This window comes from Cyanistes caeruleus, chromosome 2, assembly GCF_971803275.1.
Source record: "Cyanistes caeruleus chromosome 2, bCyaCae1.hap1.1, whole genome shotgun sequence".
NCBI classification, from domain to species: Eukaryota; Metazoa; Chordata; class Aves; order Passeriformes; family Paridae; genus Cyanistes; species Cyanistes caeruleus.
Genome location: NC_141702.1, coordinates 80976200 through 80999483, shown reverse-complemented (window position 1 = coordinate 80999483; position 23284 = coordinate 80976200). Strand labels below are relative to the sequence as shown.

At 39.0% G+C, this 23284-nt stretch overlaps 1 protein-coding gene across 3 annotated transcripts in view; it reads left to right on the top strand.

The window, feature by feature from the left end:
• Positions 1-23284, top strand: part of KIF26B (kinesin family member 26B) — a 277653-nt gene that overhangs the window by 49405 nt on the left and 204964 nt on the right. Inside the window, exon 1 of one of the 3 annotated variants that reach the window (XM_086878163.1) lies at positions 3822-3943. The exons of the other annotated variants lie outside the window; for them this stretch is intronic. The gene's annotated coding sequence lies outside the window, so the exon portion shown is untranslated. Of the gene's footprint in view, positions 1-3821; positions 3944-23284 lie in introns of those variants that run through there. 3 annotated transcript variants of the gene reach the window in all.

Below are 23284 nucleotides of genomic sequence, written 5' to 3'. Positions count from 1 at the left end.
CTTTCAATATTAGATAAAGGAAAAGGTCACGATTTCAGTGCAGGAGATGGTTTTTAATGAATTTTCTTCCACTGCTACAGTTCTAGATAGATCTTAAGAAAAGAGAAGAGGAATGCTCTAAGTCAATTGTAAGTACCCATGCACATACTCTATACTTGGAACATGTCCTGAAGATAAGTTTGACTTCCTCAAGGAAAGTGTAGGGATCTGAGAGCTGATTTACAGAGTAGCTGTAAAATGAGTTTGTGTGGTTCAGGGATATCTGTGAGATGCTGGCAATGCCTTGTATGGAAAAGATCAAGCTAATTAAAAATGTGACTCATGGCATTCCATTCTTATGGAATCTCATATTTTTTTAGAATTCCTGTTTGTAACCTCTTGAAGAAGGGGTGATGAGAATGAAGTAGAAATAAATATAAAGGTCTAGGGTTTTGTCTGAGTTGAACCTGTGAGTTTTAGATACATCTTTTAAAATCAGAGAGCATGCTGAAGGTATTGTGTTTACAGAAAATACAAATACCCTGCATGGAGCTTTGTTTGATAATGAAGTACAGTTTTGTTCTTGTCAGTACTGACAGTTCTCAACAGAACTACTGGCGTGTGAGAAACAGGATAATAAAAAGCTGATTTGAAGTCAGTTATTTGAAATTATGTTGTTTCCTCCTATAAAGTTCGAGTTCAGAACATTCTTGAGAAAAGTGTAACAAGCAAGAGATGTTGTATATAAGTATGTTAAGAAATAGTAAACTTGAAAAGAAGTTGTTTAACTGGTATTTTCAGGGTTCCTTTTGCAGTTTTCTGCAAAAGCTAGAAATATTTATCAATATTTGATTTCAGTAATTCCCTCTTTAGCAGCTCAAAGCCTTTGAACCTACTTACTGTTTGTGTTTCCCTGTCCAAGTAGGATGATCCACAAATGACTATTTATTGCAAGTCCCCCAGCTTGCATGTCTCCAGGTTGCTCTGACTCCTCCTTCCAAGCTCTGAATCCCTGTTTCGTGTGTACCAGACAAGTTTCAGTTTGAGTTTTTGCTTGAATCTTTCTTTACTTTCATTCAATATTCAGGTGGGCAGCTTGACTGGGCCTCAAAACTGATTTGTTGGAGTGGAAAATACATTGAGGTGGTTAGGATGTGTCTGAACTTTCCTGGTTGGGATAGTAAGCTGGGGACAGGGGATGGTACCATGAGTCAAAATAATTCTCAGCAGAAGGTGCCTGTAGATGGGCTCTGTGTGTATGGTAGGAAAACTACTTAAAACTCCATAAAGGATTCTATGGAGTTGCTATTTATAATGTCTTTGGTAGATTTAACCTTGAAATTTTGTGTCTGAGAATGTAAGGCTAATTTGTAGGATCGAGAGAGACTTCAATGACCCCTATCTTAACTCAGCTGTCAGAAAGACAGATTAACCCCTTTCCAAGATCTTTCTTATCATTCATCACTTGTTTTAGTCTGAGAGCTCAACTACTTGCTTTCAGTTGCCCACAAACATGCTGCTTGTGTATGATAAGGAGGCATTTGTCAAATCATTTTGGGAAACGAGAGTTTAGTGAGGTAAGCTAATTTTGGTAACCTTTTGGTTAGTTTTCTTCCCTTATTCCCAAAATTACAAGTCATGTACAATACACTGGCTTACTTCAAAAGTTACAGTAGTTCTTAACATGAATGAAATATATGCCAAACTACATCAAATGTACTCTGGATATTGCAAGCCCAATACATACTCCTTCAGACACTAAGTTTAATAATAGATCTAGGAGTAGAAATAACTTGTGAGGTTCAATAGCTAGTTGAATGTCCTGCACTGATCACTGCAGGCTCTTGTAGGTTAGTTATTTGCATCTGAAGTGGGGAAAAAGAATTCTATTGTATGTAACTTTTCTTATTTCCTCTGTTTCTCCCTTGCTGGGAAAGACTTGCATTCAGAAATAGTTCTTATTTTTATTGGGGCTGAGTATTGCTTAGGTTTCTCAAGGAGCAGAAATGGGTGGCTGTGGATGTTTTATTTTGTTGCTTTGATATTTTTGGGGGTTTTTTTTTGAATGTTGACATTTTTAGTACTGCAAAAATGTACTTTTTCAGATTAATTTCTAGCAGCATATTAGAGGATAGTTTAGATCTCCCTGTTTCTGTGCACTGCTTCTTTGTACCTTTTGAGTGTGTGTGAAGGTAGTTTTACTTCTTGCTTCTCTGGTAAGGAGGTGAGCTGGGGACTGCTTTGCTCTTCACTGTAGTGTAAGGCTGATTCTGAGCTAATAGAAAGGGAAGCTAAATGCAGCAAAGTTTGTATAGAGTTTACCACGTTAAAACCTGTGTAGGAAGAAAACAAATTCTCAGAAACTTATACCTGAATATATTTGTTTCAAAGTTGAGTAGTGAGAGTATGGTTTGAGCAGATTTCTTGCCATGATCATGTGTTGCTCTTTTGATGCACTGGAATAGAAGTTCAGAAAGACAGTCTAGAAGAGTGAGGTTAGTCAAGTTTAAAAGGACAAGTTATGTCAAGAAAAATGATTCTAAGAGCAGTTCAAGGAAAAAAACAAAACACAAAAGGATGAAATATTGCAGAATTATAATGCTGTAGTTTTAAACCAATGCTACAGACTGCATTTCAGTCATTGTGCATAAATTTTAGTTCAGCAGTCTGCATATCATTTATGTAGACAGATTTTCAGTCACTGAAGTAAATTTCATTATCATGGGATAACATTCTCTGTTCGTTCTGTTTGCTTACAAATATTCCATTTTAAGCTCCACTTAGCCTTACAGGTAAACTGCAAACCATATGTTGTGTGGTATCTCTTGCCTGCTTCATGCTTTACTGATTTCTTTGGATCTGCTTGCAAAGATAACTACTTGGCTGCTTAGGGGGCTGCTGTAGGTAAACCCAAAGCATTTGGTGTTTTGGGCTTCAGACCTCAGCCTTCCTCTGAGGGACTTATTGGGATGTGAAGTTTTGAAGACAGTATTCATTCTGGACATAGTTTAAAAAGAAAAAGTGAGAATTCCTGCTCTTAAGTATATTTTAGAAAAAGCCCTGAACCTTTTTATTTTAGGGGGCATGATGTGTTCTAAGATACTACTGGCACAGTAAAGATGTAAAACTACTGTGTTGAAAGATAGGCAAAAATGTCTGTGAAAATGGACAATCTACAGAACTTGCATGGGACAAAACTTCTTCCTTGAGTCTGTTATTGAAGGTCATGGGTTGTTGTTCAACCACTTTTGTGTGGTGTCCTCCCTTGTAACATGAATGAGAGAATAAATAATGTCAAGAGCTGTTGAACTGATGACTTATTTCCTTCTCCATAGTTCCAAGCAGTTGCTTTTTGATTTGTTTTTATTTTTCATTGTTTCCCTTCTTCAGTATTTGAATACATGAGCTTGTTCTGTTTATTGGCTCTTGAATCTGGAAAATATCCTATGTCATAGAGGCCCCAGCTTGTGCCTGAAACAAGTTTAAGAAGAAAGGAGAAATATTCTAGGCTATTATTGATGGAGACTTATCTCAGGAAACTGTTACTGGAAGCAGTTTCAAAGTAGGAAAAAAGCCTTTCCACAACCTGATTGTTAGAATGTCAAGTACAAGAGTTGCCAAGCCTTCAAAATCAAAAGACTAACATGATAAATACCAACATCCATAATATGACACTTTAATTTTAAAATGTACCTTGAAAATGTTTCATTTTATCAGTGTCTGTGTGAGGAGGGAATTCAGGGGGTTCAGAATTTCTGTAAGTTTGTTACAATGTCTCTAAAATAGCCTTTACCACATCCTGATAGTACTGCCATGTTGAGCCCACACAAGCTCTAGCAAATGCTCTTGTCCCCTGCAGCCACCCTGCTGCTCTCCCAGAGCTTGCTGAGATCTCAGGAAGGATGAGTAGCAGCTGGTGGTTCCTTCTCTGGTAAATGGCAGGCCTGAAAGGAATAACTTCCAGGTAATCTTCTGTGTCCTTTTCCCCCATGCCTGCTCTGCTGGGCAGAAAAGAGGAATGTTCTTCGCTTCTGCAACAAGGGAAAATGCACTTCTCAAAGCCTTGACAGTCAGATTCTACCAGATTAAAGTTTCTCTAGGGACTTTTTGTGTTTAATGTACTGTATTTTGGGGTATTTTTTTTGAGGGTAAAGTTAACAATGTGAGTGCTTGAATGAATAAAATAGCTTTAAAAATCATAGGACAACTTTGCCAAAGAAGTGCAACAGCAGCTAGAAACACAGATGTATTTTGCAGTTACACCAGAGACTGTTTCTTGTCAGTGGCCTGCTCTGGTTTCATGATTAGGAGGCTATTAACTGATTGTATAGTGCCTTTTAAGGATTATCAGATTTTTGGTCTAACTTCCGCTAAAAACCAAACCAAAGTAAAACCCAAACAAAACAAAAAATAAAAATCCCACACCTTCAAGTAATACCTTTTCTGTTTCACAAAGGAACAATTATGTTCTGTAATTGAACCATTTTAATTTAACTGCTATTTTAAAAAATATTTTTTGTGGCCTTTTTTTTCCCTCTCCCCTAGTTAAAAGCAATGTAATGAATGTAGCCAAGACAGCTTGACCAGGTTTGCTGGAGCAATGAGATGATTCATTACTAAGTAGATGGGCTAAAGAGTCAGAAAACTACGGTGGGAATGAGCAAGGGCCTGAGGAATACCAAGGCAAATCTTTGCGTATTAACATCAGGTGTGAGAGAAAAAGTAGTCAGTTTCTGAAGAAGCAGTTCCACCTTAGACTCTAGGTTTGTTTTCGCCTCTTGCTCACTGGAGATAATGGTTAATCCAGTCTTAAAAGGACAGAAGTCATTAGATCTAGCAGAGAAGGTGTTTCTGTGAGTGTGGACACTTTGTTCTGTCTTGCCTGTGAAGCAGTGAAAGTCTCTGCATGCCCACCCCTATTGAGCCCCCACCCCACATTGCCCCATGTCTTCTTTAGTGCCTGAACAAACCTGGTGCTTTAGAGTGTCTCAAGATAATCAAGCATCAGTAATCTGCTCAGTGATTCCAGCCCACAAACATAATTTAAAGGAACAAGATAAATCAAAATGGACATGTTTCCCTTGAAATATAAATTCTGACCCTGAATTTCTCATCAATGTGTGTGCGCACATGTAGGTACTGTGTGTCTTTGTGTTGTGTGTGTTTACAAAATTATCAAATGGATAAGAACAACAATAATATATATGTTTGGAGTCTGAGCAGAATTACCCACAAATAGAAGATCTGGGAATTTTTTTCCCATTTGTTTGCCATTAGTGAGTATTTTCAAGAAAATACTGTGTTCTAATGAAAACCTAGCAGTTGGTTTTTCATATGCATGCATATAATCCACTCAAGCTATTCCCTATTCACCTCATCCAAATCAGTTCCCTCCTTCCATTTAGGAAATTCAGCATTCTCTAAAGCCCAGATAGGGGTTATCAATCATGTTCAATATTAGGTTACTTGCAGAAGAGAGTCATTACCTTTAATGTGTAATAACTGTGCCATGAAGATAATACAATAAAATCCAAGAAATGTAATTTAGAAAGGCTTCCTGCTCAAGCTTAAAAAAAAAGGAAGTTATAATCCCATCCTTAGGGTCACAGAAAATCTTGTTTATTTTATTCCTTCTACTTTGTTTGTGTCTTTTGGGGCTTCTTGCAGAGTAATGCATCATCTGCCTGGGGTGGTTCTCGGTGTGGGTCTGCAGCATTCAGCTATTTCTACAGAAACACCCAGGAATATTGGTGGTGTAGTACAGCTGCTGTGCAGCACAGAGAGCAACTCTTGTGATTGCAATAGTCCTGTTGAAAATTCCTATGATTTGATGGATTACAAGGAGTAGGACTATACTGTACTTTTGACATAGGTGTGAATGGTGACCAAATGGAGGTTCTGGAAACTTGGAAAAATATAAGCAAGTTTATTGTGGTCAAATATCCCCCCGGGGAAGCAAATGGCTGTTTTTCGGAGTGACTTCAGTGGGAGGGAGGATCAGGGTGTAGAGCTGCTTTTGCTGCTTTGTCCCTTTTCCTTTGGCTTTGTTCTCCAGCACTGATACACAACGGTGCCTGGCAGTCCCTCTGAAAAGGGAGCAAGGTAGTATCAGCTTTAGAAGGTAGAGAAGTAATGAAGAAATAGATAGCAAAGAGAACTTCTGTCTTGGGAAGAGCAGTGTCACCTGGTTATTTCAAGCCACCTTTTGTGAGATTCCCTGCTCTGTCTGGTTTTCTTAGAAACCATTTACTGCAGTGGTTCAGCTGCATTTATTTTTTTTTAAATCCGGCAGTGGCAGATCCAAGCACTGCTGTTTTAGGCTTGAGCAGCGTTTCTCCACTCCTGGAGATGACATGGCTGGTAGATGTCTTTGAATGAGAGCGTCATTCCCTTTTTTGTCCTCAGTGCCTTGGATTAAAATTCTTACTCAGGTGCCAGAATTCTCTTTGTTCACCTTATTGGAAAATGTTTACCATATCAAAATATTTTGTGAATTGTTAATTTTAATTTATTTCACTATTTTTTCTCTGTTGGGTATTGGTTCCCACAAGACTATGTGTTGTTCTATATACTATAATTCAAATTTCAGCAATTAATATTTTCTGCTAGTTTGATAAATTCAGTTTTCAGTGTTGGAGTTTTCAAGAGACAGGCTTCCATGAATTCTTCTTTCTAGAATTAAAGATGATAGCTTCCAGCGTGTGTCTTTGCTGTGATATATTTTGCTGTTAAACATTTAATGGGGTTCCTACTATTTTCTGCTGGAATAAGCTTCCTCCTGTTGTTGTTTCCAGTTGTACATATCTTGGAGAGCAAAACAGCAAAGATGACCTTCTTTGGATTTACTCCTCGTTTATTTTAGGTGCATACTTATAAGTAAGGAAGCAACCATGCAAGGTAACAAAATCAGTCAACTGAACTCAGGTCCCTTCAGATCTAGAATTATAACTAAGCAGCTGGAGTTGACAGTACTGGTTCTCTGTAGCACTAGCAGAGGGAGTGATCAATGTTTGAGAGGGAAATTGAAACAAGAACTAGAGTACTGCTGGGAAGATGTCATTGAGGATTTTAACCAGAAGAAGACATCAGAAAGCACAGACAGCTATCCAAGCTCCTGAGTCACTCTTACATTGGCACTGGCCAGGTACCAAGGGACCTAAGGTGGGTCCTGCTGGGCAGGAGTGGACTGTTAGCAAAGCTTCTAACAGTGTTTTGCCACTTCAGCTCACTTAATACTCAACGCTGAAATTTAATGTTTCAGTAGGCAGTATTAGCAATTCTGCTTCTTTAACAGTCTGACTTCAGTACAGTGGTGTGAGTTTATAGTTTCACTAGATAGTTCTATATGTAAATAGTTTGAAAAAAAACTGAAGGAATTTGGATTTACTCTCAACAGGAAACAGCTCTTTTCACCAAAACTCTGAAAAAATAGCTATCAATTAAAAATAGAGGCAGCTGAAAATATAGAAAGCTTTCTTCTTCCTTTTATTTCTTTCCATATATGCAACCAAAACTCAAATTGAAGTTGCTCTTAATAGTTCTCATGAAATATCATGAGATGATGCTGCTTTGTCTCTGGACACTGAAATAATCCAGTAACTGTGCTCTCTGCTTAAGTGCAACTTTAATTTGAAAATCACATCCATAGCAGTTCTCGGAAATCCTATTTGGAGTTACTAAGCATGATTGCTCATGCTGGAAGTGCTTTAAAAATTCAGTCCAGTCAGATACCAAAAACTATTTCAAGTGACTTTTCTAGCCAATCTTTGTTACACAGCATGGGTTAGAATTAGTCTCTGCACATCAAATATCGTCAACATGCTAATTATTCTGTCGAGCTGGAATCTTGACAAAGCACTATGGAATAAATTCTAAAAGAGAATCATAGTTGATATGCACTAAAAAATTGTGAAGTAGATTTGTCAGATTATATCTGATGTGAGTTAGCACCCTGGCTTGAATTAATACAAGAAAAGTATTTAGAGACTATTTTCTGGATCAAACTTGTTGATGCAATGTCATATTTGATCTATTAAATATCTTCTTAATACTGCACCTATTGCTAGTCAGCACTTGTTAGATGTTTCTTATTTTTGTAGCCTTAAAAATTGCTCTGAAATTTTTAAGGGTCAAACTTTGTTTCTCCCTGTAATAAATGGTTGCATAAGTGAGGGAGTAAATCTACATATGTGCTTTTGACTGGCTATCAAATTTTGCTTAACTGAAAACCACATCTGAGTAAGCACTAGCACTAGCCTTGGAAATATGTCAGTATGATGTGAATCCTGACCCCCTAATGGAGGAGTGTGTGTGTATGGACAAATCAAAAGAACTATTTTGCAGTAAATTAAGCAGGATTATGACTAAGTCTGCATTTCCTTTAAAGTGCTTACAAAACTTTTCTCAAATGCTTGGCTATATTCATTGCTCCTCACAAAACCAAAGCATCATAGCCTTAGTCACACATCGCTTCGGTTTGTTCTGGGCTCTGCCGGTGTGCAGCTGGAGAAGACGCCATCCAGCATATCCTGCTGTTGTTTGGACTAGCATCAATTTGAGAGATAAACGTCTTGAAAGTTGTCAACCATCTGAGAGAGGTCATCCTTCTCAAATTAAGTCTCTGCTGAACTGGTTGGAGATCCTGGTGGCTGGTACTCCAGCACCCAACATTCCCATTTCCTTGAATGGGAAGCTTCAAGTTGGTTAGAGGTGGCATGTAAAAGATTAATCTGAAACTAAATCATGCAGTCAAACGTGCAGCTTTCTGCATCATGATTTCTGGCTCATAGCATCTTTCTGTGGAAGTTTTCTGTGAGCTGTGGGTTCTTCAAGAGTACTGAATATAATCACAGACAGCAAATTTATATTAACCTGCAATTTAGAACTAAATATCTCTCACTTCAGTACTCTTCTTTTTGAGAGGGTTAAGTTCTAAAGTGAGAGACACTGTTGGAACATCCTTGACGTGAAGTGGCAACTGGTGTTCTTTGCTCCATTGACACGCATTTTAGCTCTGATTATAGCTAGGGCTAGGAAACAAGATGGATGTTCCCAGTTTAGATCTTAAATCATTAATAAGAAGAATGATTTGAAATGTGTTTTGCTAAAGAATGCCAGTCTGGAGACTTAACATTTTATGTGTTCTTGGAGACTTCACCCATTTTCATGTAAGAAGTTTTTGTCAGTGTTTTCAGTTTTTAATATTGAAATGGCTTATAACAAAAATTATTTTTATGGCTGACCTTGTAAATAACTTTGCTTAAAGGGATGTGTCTCATTTGCTTCAGGCTGCTGCCTTTCACTATAAGACTGCATAGCAGTGGATAGTGTGTGCCTTTATTTTTTGTGGGATTTTACTTATTGTGTATAAACCCACATAACAAAACCAATATTCACATAAAACTAGATATCCCTTGTGTCTGTGTATGTGTCTGTGAGGCTGTGTGGTTTCCTCTGAAATGGAAATGACTTTAAAGTGTATGCTCAACTTTTCTAACTTGGCAGCAGAGTGTCAGGTAGGAGACATGAAACTAGGGAATAAATTTTTTCTCTGAAGGGAGAGTAGATCTAGGCTCCTACTCCTTTGTTCTTTTAATAGCAGCCTGCTTTTGTTTTGCTTTAAGAAAATGATTCTGTGGTCTGTTTACTGTGGCCAGAATCTTAAGCAGGGAGAGATGATAAAACCATCTGGTTTGCTGCTCAAAACACAGTTTGTTTGGGTTTGTGATAAAAAAGAATCTGAAAATACACTAACTTAAAGAGGATACCTTTTGCTTTGGACTCTTGATGGAACGGCAATGGCTTGAGCAAAGCTAAATGATTTCCATAACTTAACCTTGCAACCCCAAGGTTAACCCTTACAACCCCTGTCTATCCCTTACAGTTTCCTTTAGCTTTGCAGTTTGTTGTGATAGTTTTGCACAATGCTAGTTAAAATCTGAATTGGGAACAGAGGCATCAGTAGTGTCAGGAGATGTAGGCATAATGTGACTTAGCATTTCTCTGGCTACCTTAGACTGAGCTGGCTGCCCGATTTTTGTGTTGCTAGTTATCTGTGACTAGACTTCTGTCAAGTGTATATACACACAGTACTGATTCTGCTAAGCTGAGTTTATTATTTTTATGCAGATCTATGTAATGTATTACATAGTTCATTGTCTTAAGATCACAGATCTTAAACACATGGAGCATGCTTAGTATAACAGCACGGTGTTAAATTCTTTTTTGCCTTTGTTAGGTTTAAATTTGGCAGTGGTTTCTGAGCTGTGGCTCACAGCGTACTTGTTAGTAGTTAGAAAGGAGCAGTAGGGTTCTGTGGCAATGACTGTCTCCAGCTGCCACTCACACTAAGAGAAAGCCACACAACACACATGATGCCCTTGCCTAGTGTTTATCTGTGGTTTCTATCATCTCTGGACTATCACAAAATAATGGCTTGGAGAGATGTAGACTTTGTGCAATAGAAGGTGGTAGGGACTGTATCTTTAAGTTCCTTCCAGTAGCCATGCACTGTTCTGTGAAAGCCTTTTGGAAACCTCGAATTGTTGTATTTTATGTTTCTTAAAAAAATGATGATAAAAAAAATTTCTGTGAGTTTCATCACAAGATTTATTTGCGCCGTTAACTGCTGTGATGAAGGTTATCCCTGAAGTCTTCAGCACAAGCTTGGTAACAGATGACTTTGTCGGAGTTGTATATTGGATCTATTACAAGCAAATGATATATGACTTGGTCAGATCATGTTTGGATTTCTGTTCTCTAGCAGTGGAAATTTCGTTGCACAGTCTTTCATGTGATTATTTAATAAAGACAGATACACCAGAAGTATGTACAGTACATGCACTAGTGTGTAACAAACATTAAAGGCCTAAATTTTTCTAATTTAAAATCAAAATTTTAATTTAAATCTCTTGACAAAGGAGTTCTTAACTGTCAGACAGGGTAGGACATGCCATGTATTTTATGCTGTTTTTTGTAAAGCCCCACAGTTACTTCTAGCCTGATGGATCCATTTCTTCCAAAAAACAGGGCAAGGACTGGTCCCGGGCTCCTTGCTCTCTGTTTCTCAGCAGTAGCTGTTTTGTATTGGAATGGGCACTGCTCTGGTTCTTAGTTGCTTATAAAAATATAATTCAACAGAATAAAATACTAATTTTATATTCATCTTGGAAAATTTTTGTTTTCTTTGTTTGTGTGGCTAATCCATGGGAAAGCAGCAGGACAGTGTTTATGAGCCAGGCAAATCGGGTTTGTTCTTTGAATTTGTGACAGAAATAGTTATTGAACAAAAAACAGTTACAGTATCTGACCTGCTTATGGATTCACCACATTTTTTTTTGTACTTGATGAAGCAAAGCTTGGAGAAACAGATGGAAAGCATCATGGGAATTGGAATGAATATAGAAACCAAAATGTGATTTGATCTAGTAGCCTTTCTTTTCTATTATTTTAATTTTCAGTATTGCATTCAGGGAACAAAGTAAGTCTTCCTGTGGGTTATTCATCACCTGTAATTTTCCATAAGTGTTTCTCAAAGTCTCCTTGAATAACTGTATTTGTTTCACATATCAAAGGAAGTGAGATCAAATCCTGTTATGGTGTTCTTTTCCATCAGGTTAACTGAGCTTTCTCATTTGAGAATAAGCTTATGGGGGGATGGGCAAAAAAAAGGTAATATCCTATCAGCAGTTTTTTTGATTTTTATATATTCACAGTTGCATCTTGCAAAGACAAAATAAGGAAAACCTTAGCGAAGAGATATGAGAGACATCCCACAAATATGTGCATGTAAATGTGCCACATGTGAACATTACAATTAGTGGGTTCAGGCAAAGAACATTGCCTGCGCAATAATGTGTAGGACATTACACATTATAATGTGAATCATATTATAATGTGAGGACTCTAGTCCTCAAACTGTCCATTATAGAAGAAATTCTATTGTTTCTGTAGCCACTGGAGGGAAAACTGGCCATTCACAACTCCTCTGACCTGTGACCACCTGGGTACTGCTAATTTCCTTTCCCCCTTCCCTATATAGTCAGAAGTATTAAGCGACTTTTATTTTCAACAAACTTTTGGTGGGATAGAGCCATTGTCAGAACAAACTTGATGTGGAGAGTGCTTGCAGAGCCTCCATGGGGAACACCTTTTCTTAGAGTCTGAGGTGCAACCTCTGGGAACATAAGAGATTCTTGGGAACAAAATGCATTGTCAGAGTATTTGGTTAAGTGTATTTGTAACTCATAGGTTCAAATCATGTTGCCTGAGTGAGGCAGAGTGGCCATCACAGGACTTAAGAGAAAGTTTACCATTTTAGAACCATTGAGGAGATTAAACTTCTCCCTGGGCAGCTGAGTATATGTGCTTGGTGTTGAGACAGTGGTATTTTGCATAAGAGTTTGATGGTAGGAAATAGCCTATGCCTTACACTGTCATCCAGACTTTTATGGGGTGAGGACAAAAGAAGATAGAAGCAAAATAGTGTATTTCGTGGGCATGTATAACAAGAGTTAAAGTATTCTGACTCTTCAAACTCTGGAGAGAGTTTTCATTCTCTCCAGAGAATGAAATTCTCATTCCATCTGATTAGCAGTGGCACAAAGACATTATCTACAACAGGTAGAGATTTTGGTGTCTGAAATGTTGTAGTTTTGGCAATGCATTCTCTGTGGAACTTGCTGCTCTGTAAATGGGGTTGCAAGCTCTGATCCTCTGCATTTGTCCTTCAAGCATTTTGGACAGGCTTTTTTGGTGCGTGCTGTATAGATATTGATTGCAGGATCTCTCCAGCAGGAAGTTGTGGGAGAAGAGGTTTCAAAAAAGGGTGTGTATTGCATCAAGACAAATAAGGTGATTCTTTCCCTATTAACCAAACTCTTCAGTTATTGGCAGAAGTGTGAATTTCACTGACTTGGAGTTGCTGTGTCCTCTTGGATGTCCCATTCTTGGGAAGCACAGCAGCCTAGATTTGGCTCTGGCTCTGGTCACTCTTGTACTATTCTTGTGGTTTTGAGAGAAGTCAAAGGGCTGAAACAGAACAAATAAAGCAGAAATGTGGACAATTTTAAAGGAGCTACTGCTGTATACTGAGATGTATGCAGAATGGTGGTGGTGGGGATGAAATTGCAGTTTAACTGTGGGAGTCTTGACTTTTCTCAGTGATTTGACAACTCCCTGTAGCTGAAGAACTGGGCCAAGGCCCCCTGCCTCTGGAGGCTGAGGCATTTCCGCAGCCACTGGGCTGTGTTCCGCATGTGGTAGAGAACAGATTCCATGAACTTTCTCTGTGCTGCTTTCGAAGTACCTACTTACCTCAGAGTTGATTGTAATTCACCTCTGTTTCTACAAGTGAAAATCTTTTGCTGGTAAGTTTATGGGAAGAAACCTCAGAAACTGTCTTTTAGTTAAAAAATCCCCACCATCTTACAGCTTATCTTTGTGTTTCAGAGATATGTTTTTGTACCCATTTTTTCTTGCACTTGACAGACAGTAGCTGCCAGATGCTAATAACATTGTAAGGGATGGAGATGCTGAAATGACATCCCTTTGGTACAACTAGTGTATTCCAGGGGCAGCCATAAATGCAATCTATCAGAAGCAGGGAGCCATTTCGCTCTAGCACAGATGGTTTAATGCAGCTGGAAGAGAGGAGGGGAAAGGATAAACCCCACCTGAGGGCTGACAGGGGACTTGTGAGCATTGCAGCCTTGCAGCTGGGATATAGGATCTTCAGAGATGTGACCTGTCACTAATAATGCACCTGGGTGGGATTTATAGCTCTATATTTGTCTGCCCAGGTATATGATGTTTAATGTCCTCCAACAAGGTGTCTGGTTGAAATTATTTTTATTATTTAATTTTAACCATTTGCTTTTAAGTGTGTAGGGCAGTGTATCAAGTATTCAAGTAGCAGAGCTGCCATTATGGCCAAATTCAGCTAAATTGTCAAGCTAAGAGCTTGAGGGTCCATTTTTTGTCTCCAGACCTCCATTCTCTGGAGTGTGGGTTTTTTTTTCCTGTTTTGTTTTGGGTGGCTAAACTCTGTTGGGGAAGAGCCCAGGATTGCAAGTATCATGGTGCTCAGTAAAAAAAGCTCAGCAAGTAAGAGTGAGACCTTGGGTGCTGAGCTGGCAGTAAAACTGTCCCTTGGGAAAGTGTTGCAGGTTGCTTCTTCCTGATTTTTAGTACCTCTTCTTTACTCTTCTCAGCACCATTTAGGTTGTCCTGGTGCTCTGTTTAAAGAAATGGGGAAGATGACAATTTTAATTTCCTGACTTTTCTGATCATGCTCTCTCTTCATAATGACCTGAAGATGAGTGGAATATTGATTTCTGGTGGTGTTATGGGTTACCCTTCTGTTCCTTAATACTGTTGTTCCTGCTCTAGCATGGCAAAGATGATAGGCTAAGGTTTTAACGTGTCTAAAAGTGTGGTGCTCATATCCCTGTAGCTAAATATGCCATTGCATGTAGACAGTTTCAGTTTTAATTCCTTTTCATCAGTTATTTATTGGTAACCCAATATTCAATAGCATATGTGGGTTTTTTGCTTCTCCAAAAACAAAACACTGTTTTGTTTTCCCAAAACAGGATTCCCATGCTTTTCCCCATCTGAGTATTACCTAGATCAGCTGTTTCTAAAATCAGTTTCTGTGCTTTGTGCAGATGTAGGCAGTACTCAGTTGTAGACTGTGTATAAAGATGCTTATTAATTTTTTTTTCCTCTTTCTAAATGTGTTCCACTATTGAATTATTGAAGAGCCACATATCTTCAGCTTAGGAATCTTAGAAATTGCACCTGAACTGTAGAAACAAAATGTGTAAGAGATGTAGGCCAAACTTCAGTTATGTAGCATGTGCCCAGGTGGCCAAGGAGGCTGATGGCTTTCTGAGCAATAGTGGGGGGAGGAAGACCAGGGCAGTGATTTTCCTCCAGTACTGAGCACTGGTGAGGCCACACCTCAACTGCCAGGTCCAGTTCTGGGCCCCTCACTGCAAGGACATTGGAGTGCTGGAGTGTCCAGAGAAGGGCAACGGAGCTGGTGAAGGGTCTGGAGCACAAGTCTGATGATGAGCAGCTGAGGGTGCTTAGCCTGGAGAAAAGGAGCCTCATGAGAGTTCTTGTCAGTCTTTATTGACTGCTTGAAAGGAGATTGTAGTGAGGTGGTGGTGGTCTCTCCTAGTAAAAATTGACAGGACAAGAAGAAATGGCCTCAAGCTGTGCCAGTTCAGGTCTAGGTAGCACATTAGGAAAGGCTTATTCACAGAAAAGGTTGACAATATTGGAACAGGCTCCCCAGGGAAGTATTGAGGCACTATGCCTGGAGGTATTTAAAAGACATGCAAAGATGGCAACCAGGGACACGGTTCAGTGGTGGACTTGGCAGTGCTGGGTTAATGGTTGGACTCAATGGTTTTAAAGGTGTTTTCCAACCTAAACGATTCTATGATTCTAAACTCCCTGTATCAGCTGTCAGAAACACATTTGTGAGGGCAAGTGAATTTGTGAGGTCATTAGTGAATTTCAGATCAAAAATTCAATGGTCTTACTTCTTTTTTCAAGTAGGTGTTGAAGTCTCAGCAATTCTAAGGGCCCATCCTTTGAATGAAGCTAAAGCTGAAGCAGTTTCATTTTACTGGAGAGCCTTGATAAATTGTTAATCTGCTGCTCCTGAGAACAGGACTGAAAAAGATCCATTCAGGAAGATATATTGCTTTCAAGGATAAGCCCAAAGAAAATCAATCTACAGCCAGCAGAAAAGGCCAATTCCATGTTGGTTGGAGCTCTGTTTATTGCAGAAGTTTTAGCCACACTTGTCTAGAAATTGATGTAAATTTTCAATTTTACAGTGTGTGCTTTTTTGTTTTTTTTTTTTATATATACTAGCATTGTTTGCTTTACTGTTTTTTGATTACCATGAGGGTTTTTGTTCTATGGGATGGTGTGTGTGGGTTATTTGCATTTTTTTCTTCTTTTATGCTCTTATATAGCATCTATATTGCTTGGTATTGTGCTTTCACATCCCAAGGAGCCATCATCATTTCATAAAGCAGATTTGTGTGAGACTGTTGTTCATTTCAGAGTTCAGAAATCTATATCTAATTTTAACGTATTTACCGTTTTTACTGTATTTCTTTCATAAATTAAATGGCTTTTGTGTGAATTAAGAAATGGCAAAGAACAAACATTTAATTCCCTGATTGTTCGGTATTAACATTATTCGGTATTAACAAGATTATTCATAATAATCTTGTAAGCATCCTCCTACCCTAGCTGAAGTAAACTGATGCCTTTTTACAGGATTTGGGATACATGGATTTGGTTCTTGACTCTTCAGAGGCTCTCAGTTTAACCTGGTTGTGTTCTCTGTATGCTTCTTGGGTATAAATATATCTGCCACAGCAGTGACAGATTCATCCTCCAATGAGAGAGATGGTGCTTTTTTCCTGTACCTGTCATTACTTAGGCCAGAGGGGTGAGAATGCCTGATTGTGCTTTTTTTACCAATATTTTACCAAAGGGGAGTCCAAGGCTGATATTCAGTCTGTGGGCTAAAGGAGAAAAACAATTACTAGTGTGTTGTTCTTCTGTCATCTCAGGGGTGCTGCTACACTTCTGTCATTCACGTTGGTTATTCCAAACACTTTAAAGGGTATGTTCATTGGAATAGCTTTCTGGTCATTCAGGAACTGCATGAGCCAAGCCCCAAATCACCCCATTTCCCTTTGTTCTTCTGAGTAGTAGATGGAATTATTCTTTAGTGCCTAAGCTGATTTAAAGGATGAGAAATCACATTTCTTTTGTACTTAAGGTAAGAGTCAATTGCCTGTTTGTGATTTGTATTTGACAGTACTGTATGATTCTTCAGAACATAAACATGTGCTTTGTGTGGTGATCTTAAGAGCACCTTTATCTTGGTGATGTTTTTCAAAGTGAAGAAATGGTTAGACAATTGCAAGGTAAGTCTAAACTGAAACAAAGTGACATGGTCTGTGGACTTTATCTCCTGGTAGAGTGATTCATCAGGTTTAATCCATGCTCCTTTTCAAACTGCCTGTGGAAGAGAGAAGTGTAGTATTTCTTTTATGCTGTGTTATCTTGTTACATTTTCTCATAATTTGTGAGTACTTTTCCTTGTATTACCTGCGACCTTCCCTCTGCGTAGATACTATCTGGAGTGTTCATACAGAGTGCCTATACTTCTGGGAGAATATAAGCAAAGTCTTTGTCCTTGTGTTTAGGGAATTTCAGGATATTTGTATTAGGAATCCATGTAAATAAATCACCAGCAACAATTTTGCTTTTTCAGTGGAAAAAATGACTTGGAATGTATTTCAGTAATTTAGCCTTGATAAACTATATGCTTAGCCAAACCATTTGATGTATTTAGGGTATTTTTATACCCTGAAGTGAAGGCAAGCACAGTCCTCAAAAGGTGACTTTACCAACTCAGACACTCTTAAAGGTGATCTGTTTTCCTCATCTAACTGTAATGTGTACTTAGGCTCACGTGGTGTCAGAGTATCCCATCTTTGTATATGGCTTTATGATGCTGTCTGAATGCTGTTAAGATATGAAATGAATTGAAATCTTTTGCATCATATTCTCTTTTCATGCCTGATGTTACCTTTGGATATACTGCTGTGTCAGTGAGGAACTGTTAATACTCTTGGGTTTGTCTTTTTGAGGTATGTGTAATTGTATGCTTTTCAGAATAGGTTGAAGTTGTGGTACAGAACTATGAAAGTCACAAAATTATTCAACTGTACTTGTAACTTTGCTCCAAAGTCTGACAAGTGTGTGGACTTCTGTAATTGAAAGATCTGGTTCTCAGACTCCACATGGATTCCTAAGTCAAAAAGTGTGCTTGCACCAGCACAACCCAATTCCAGGTATTTTTCTTTTAGTAGCACTAATAAAATCTTACCTCTGCAGTAGTTGGACTTGTCATTGAGAGATCCCTAAATGAGGGATCCTGACCTTATCACAGATTCCAGGTCAGGAAGGCTAATGTTTTCTATGCTGAACTTTTTATGTGATGAATGAGCCTTTCCTAGGTCAATAAAGTTTCACTTTGCTGGCTGTTTTTATTTTCTTTAGCATTTGCTTCAACTTTCTGCATGAATTACATTCGCACTGGCTTACTGCATCATTCTCATCATGTTGAGTTTTTGGTCTTAGACTAATACCCTGCTTCGTAAGATAGGCTAAATCTCAAATTGGATGGAGAAATGTGAGTATCTCATCAGTTCACTAAGGAAGTCTTGGTAGGGGGAAAAAATAATATACTCCACCTCACACAAGTGCTAGTTGATCAGACATCTGGGCAAGATCTGGCTTTCAGGTGGGGTGTAACTGCTTCTAGTTTTGTGTTTAGTATCATCTCCCTCTGTTCCCTCATGGCTGGGCTTTGGTCACTTGTCAAACACAGTGATGATCTGTATGATAACAGACAGGAGGAGGACTTTGAGTGTACCCTTGCTAGTCCATGGGTTTGTGAGACACTTAACTTTAGGATGATCAAAGCAGAGAACAGATTTATTTTTTTCTTAATTATGAGTGCTAATTCAGTAGAGGAAGTAGCCAAATTTGAGTGGTATCTGTCAGCTAGTCTGCAGTGCATGGAACATAGCTTGGGGGCATAAATCTGTACCTTGAGCTTTTGTGTGTACCTTAAAGATTTAAATTAGGTTTCAAAGGTGAAATGGCTATACATAAAGAAACATGCAATGCACAGAGCCTGCGTTCTGATGCATTTCTAATACTGCAGAAGCATTTCTGCTACTGCTCAAGCCTAGCTCCTTGGCAATGCAACCTGCTCTCCCCTCTGTGCAATGACTTCCAGGGAAACACAGTGCCAAACTTGGAGTGCTCAGTGAGTGGGCTTAGCATAACTGAACTATTAATTAAAACTCTGGAGTAGAAACTGAATAGCCAAGGCTAGTCAGAGTGAAACTACAAAAATGCATATTTCTGATTGAAATACAGCCCTTGTTCACCTAGCTTGAGGGTGAGTCTCAGCAAATGCATTGCAAATCTCCCTGTACCCTGTTTCACATACAAAATTATGTTTCACATAATTTCTTTGATTTGGTTTTCTCTAGCTGAATATGTTGTGACCACCACCTGGTATGTCAGAAGTAGTGTTCATACTCTATTTTATTTGCTTCTCCATCTGGAGACAAGATGAAAACTAACAGTTTAATTTTAGAGCTGAAAGATGATTGCATACTGTAGTGCTGAGTGGAGTAGAATTTAGGCAGAACAAAATGTCCAAATACCCACTTTCATAATGTCTGCTCACTAGTGTTTGTGCTTCACTTCAGTCAACACCCTCCATCTATTAATGTTTCTCTCCCATACCTATGAAATAAATTACTTCTTAAATCTTCTTTACATGTATAGCTAAGCTGACAGGATGTTGGTTAGAAGCACTGTTAATAAAAATTAAAATCTTGAGCAGTAGCTCTTTCAAAGTTGGACCTTTTCAAATTATGCCTCATTTGGGAAGTTGATATTCATGAGCTGTTTTGGAGAAGTGGATTCTGAGGAAACAAACAACTAACTTGATGGTATTAATTTGCTCAGATATTTGGTCAAAGGTTGCTTATAGAAGGAAAACATGATCAGAGAAAGTAACAGAAACTTGCTTTTGTGTTTGTTCCTTTTGAAAGTGGAAAATAAAATGCTCCAAGAACCAAATTTTTCCTTATTTAAGCTTCTCTAATTTTAAATGAGAGCAGTATTTTCTCCATTTTTCAAAGTCAGTGGAAAAGTGAGTTAATTCTCAGCACAGAGTGATCTTCTAGCCTTTCCTTCATGGTAATTGCTGTGTGCTGTGTTTACTAATAGTTGTTTGAAGTGCAATATACAAGGAAATCCTATATTTTGTGGAAGGACTTAATTCACAGAAGGCTGGAAAGAAAATAAACTTGTTGCATGTCTCTGCAGTACTTATAGAAGAGTGAGGAGTAAAGGAAAATTTTGGGACTGTGTGTGGAGGGAAAATGGAAAGATGCAGTCCTGAAATTCAGTACTAATGGAATTAGTGTGAGCAAGACCAGGCCCTGAATGTTTTAAAGGATATAGAGCACTTGAAAGAGCTAAAGACCTGCTCTTGTTTTCAAACTGCAGTGAAAGTTGTTTATCTTTAGAGGAAAAAAATTTGATTCCATCTTGCTCTTGCAAGATTTAGTTTCTTTTGGTTAGTATTTTACAATAAAAAAATCTAATGTGTTTCAAATTAGGGTAATTTGAGGTTTTGGATAGGAGCTCTCTAATAAACATAATCAAGAAAAGATGTTCCACAGAGTAAATTGCATAATATCTGGATTTGTTACTGTGTTTTACTTCCCCATCTGCCCCACCCAACCAATACCAGAAGAGTTTACATTTATTTTTAGCTTTACAGGGTTTCTATTTTATTTTATTTTTTCTAGTCACTTACATATCACAGTGGTATCTTGACTTCTGAAACGTTTCTGGTAGCTGGAAACCCTGGGGAGTTCAAAGGGGTGTGAGATTGTTGGGGGGATGGCAGGTAAGGGAGAGGTGGCTGGTTTGGCACCCACAGCTCTTCATCTGCATGGTGCCTCTGTGCCCTTCAAGAGCAGAATTGAGGGTGGTTTTGCAAACATCTGAAAATTGAGTTTTATAGTGGCATCAAAGCTTGGTTGCCCACATCAGGAAGCTGCTCCTCAGCTGTGAGCAGGGTGCCGTGGGTCTGCAGCATGGCTACCTAGACACCATGTTTGTTGGCCAAGCCTTTTCACAGCTCTGTGGTAGCTGTGACACACATTTCCCTCACATGGAATTTTTCTGCACATAGGACTGCTGTGATACCATTTAAAATTATATCATCTGGGCTGTTTCTTATACTATTTACTTCTGTTTTCAGACTTGTTTTAAAATTAAATGAACTTTGTAGAAGACAAAGGGACATTTCTGTAGGTTACTGTGCATTATGAGCCATTATGGCTCAAATATGTCCCTCCCAGTTGAAGTCCCTTTACAGCCTTGTTTGGCTATGTGAAGAAGCACTGGGTTGCAGACTGCTGACTTTACCCTAAAATATTCTTGCTGTTTTAGATGTGGCTCGTAGTGACTTAGGCAACCTGTTTCATGGATTTATCTCATAAGTGATGTACTAAAGCTGCAAATGAAACGTGACATAGGAATCACTTTCTTGAGATCAGACCTAAAGACATTTTAATGCATTGAATCAAGAATAGGCTTAAGGCAGTGTCCCAGATCTGTCAACAGGGCCATAGTTGCTTCTGACCCAGGCAGAGCATGTCCCACAGGGCTGCATGGTGCTGTTCTGCACATTTGCTCCTGGTTTGGAGTATGCCACAATGTATTTGACAGCAGACTTGATCATATGAGTTCTGAACCCAGTTTGTACATGTACAGTAGGTGACTGCTGCTCTGGCACTGTAAAGGAAGCCGGAGGATTCCCTCATCTGAGAAAGTAAAGGAGAAGGACTTTCCATAGTGGTTGCTGCGATCTGTAATGAATATGTACAAAAATGGGGAATCTTTAGCAATCACATCCCAGATGGTGACCTGAACATCTGTTCTGCCAGGTTCACAGATCTGGATTGCTCCAAAAGAAATGAGGAAAAATGTCAGGATCTTCCACCTGAACATCAGGAAACACTTTCACCATGCAAGTGACTGAGTGTCATAAACCTTTACTCCCAGCCCCAGGAATCACCCGGCTAGCTTCCAGTCCGCCGTGGGGGAGGAGGGTCCAACAATGGACAAAAGTAAAAGATGAAGGAGGCTATTTCTTCCAGGACCACAGTCCCACAGTTTATTCCCGGAACCACTCCAGGGACAAAAGAGACCGAGGGCGAAGTCACAGGGACTTCTAAACTGGGAGTGAAAGGGGAGGGGGAGAGTAGAATTACAACCAAGGGGATGAGACCAAAGGGGTGGGGTGAGGGTTACCAACATCAAAAACCCGAGAGGGGAGCACAGGGACAAACCACTTAGTGTAAACATCTTAGTGCAACAGGACAACTGAACACTGGCTCAAGTTGACCAAAGAGGTTGTGGAGTCCCATTCGAGATGTTCAAAAGTTGTTTGGGCCAGACTTGGTCCTAGGCAAGTCTATTTCAGGTGGTCCTACTTGAGTAGGGAGGTTGTATAGAGATCACCTCTCTCCCCTTTGGAAGCAGTTCCTTCCAAACTCAGCTGTTTTATGATTCTGTTTCTTTGCTTCCCTTACTGTAAGACTCTACAAGTACTCTTGGATCAACGAAAACTGGGGACCTGGGCAAGGAGAGTATAGAAGTGCATGGTTTTGCAATTTCTGTTTGGGACTGATTTTGCAAGTAGGGGTCAGATTTTTTTATTCCTTGTGTTGCAGATTTCTGTCTTGAAGTTAAAAATGCTTCTAAATGCCATTGAGAGAATTAACTTGGGCTGTCTTCAAACCTTTGAGATTTCTTTTTGTATCGCCCTCTGAGAGCTGGCTTTATATGCTATTGAATAGCAAAGGCACTTTTCTGTGTGGATTTTTTAAAAACACGAACATGGACATGAGGAAACTACCCATAACAAAGTTCAAGACAGAGACAGTGCTTACTTGTGTGGAAGAGGGCTGCAAACACCTTATGCATCTGATATGTCTGGCACTGCTGCCAAGTATAAGTGTGAAACTAATTTTGTGCAAAGCCTGGCTGGGAACAGGGGCAGAAGGTTGGGTGGGGAATGAGAGGTTCACATCTGTTGTGGAAGATGGTGTAGATGGTGTAGAATGTTCTAGCTGTGCAGGTATAATTCTCCCTAGAAACAAAATGAACTTAATAAGTAGTGGTGTATTCAATGTTTCTTTTTTTTTTTTAAAAAAGCTATAAAAACTCTGAATGCATACATACACATGTCAGATTTCATTAGTTATATTTGCACTGGATACCAATTGATGTCTCTGTAATCCTTCCCTTTCCATGTCCCTTAAGTTTTGCATAATAAATTCAGAAAATGCTACAGAAGTGGATGCCAGAAAAGGTCTCTGGTGAAATTTTGTGATCATGCCAGAAAACATTCTATTGATGGTAACTTGGGAGAGTAAGTTAAATTACAATACTAAATGCAGAGTTTAGTTGAGAACACGGAAAGCATTTAGAATTAGGGGAGGGAGAGGGAGTTGAACTTCCCAGTAACTCCAGACTGCCAGTCCCTTTGGTAATCAGTGGAGTCCTCAATGGGGACTCTGTAAGCAGTAATAAAACAAAAAGATCCCAGTATTCTAGTATCACATCTGGAAAACCCTAGAAGACCTTACATGCGGCTTGT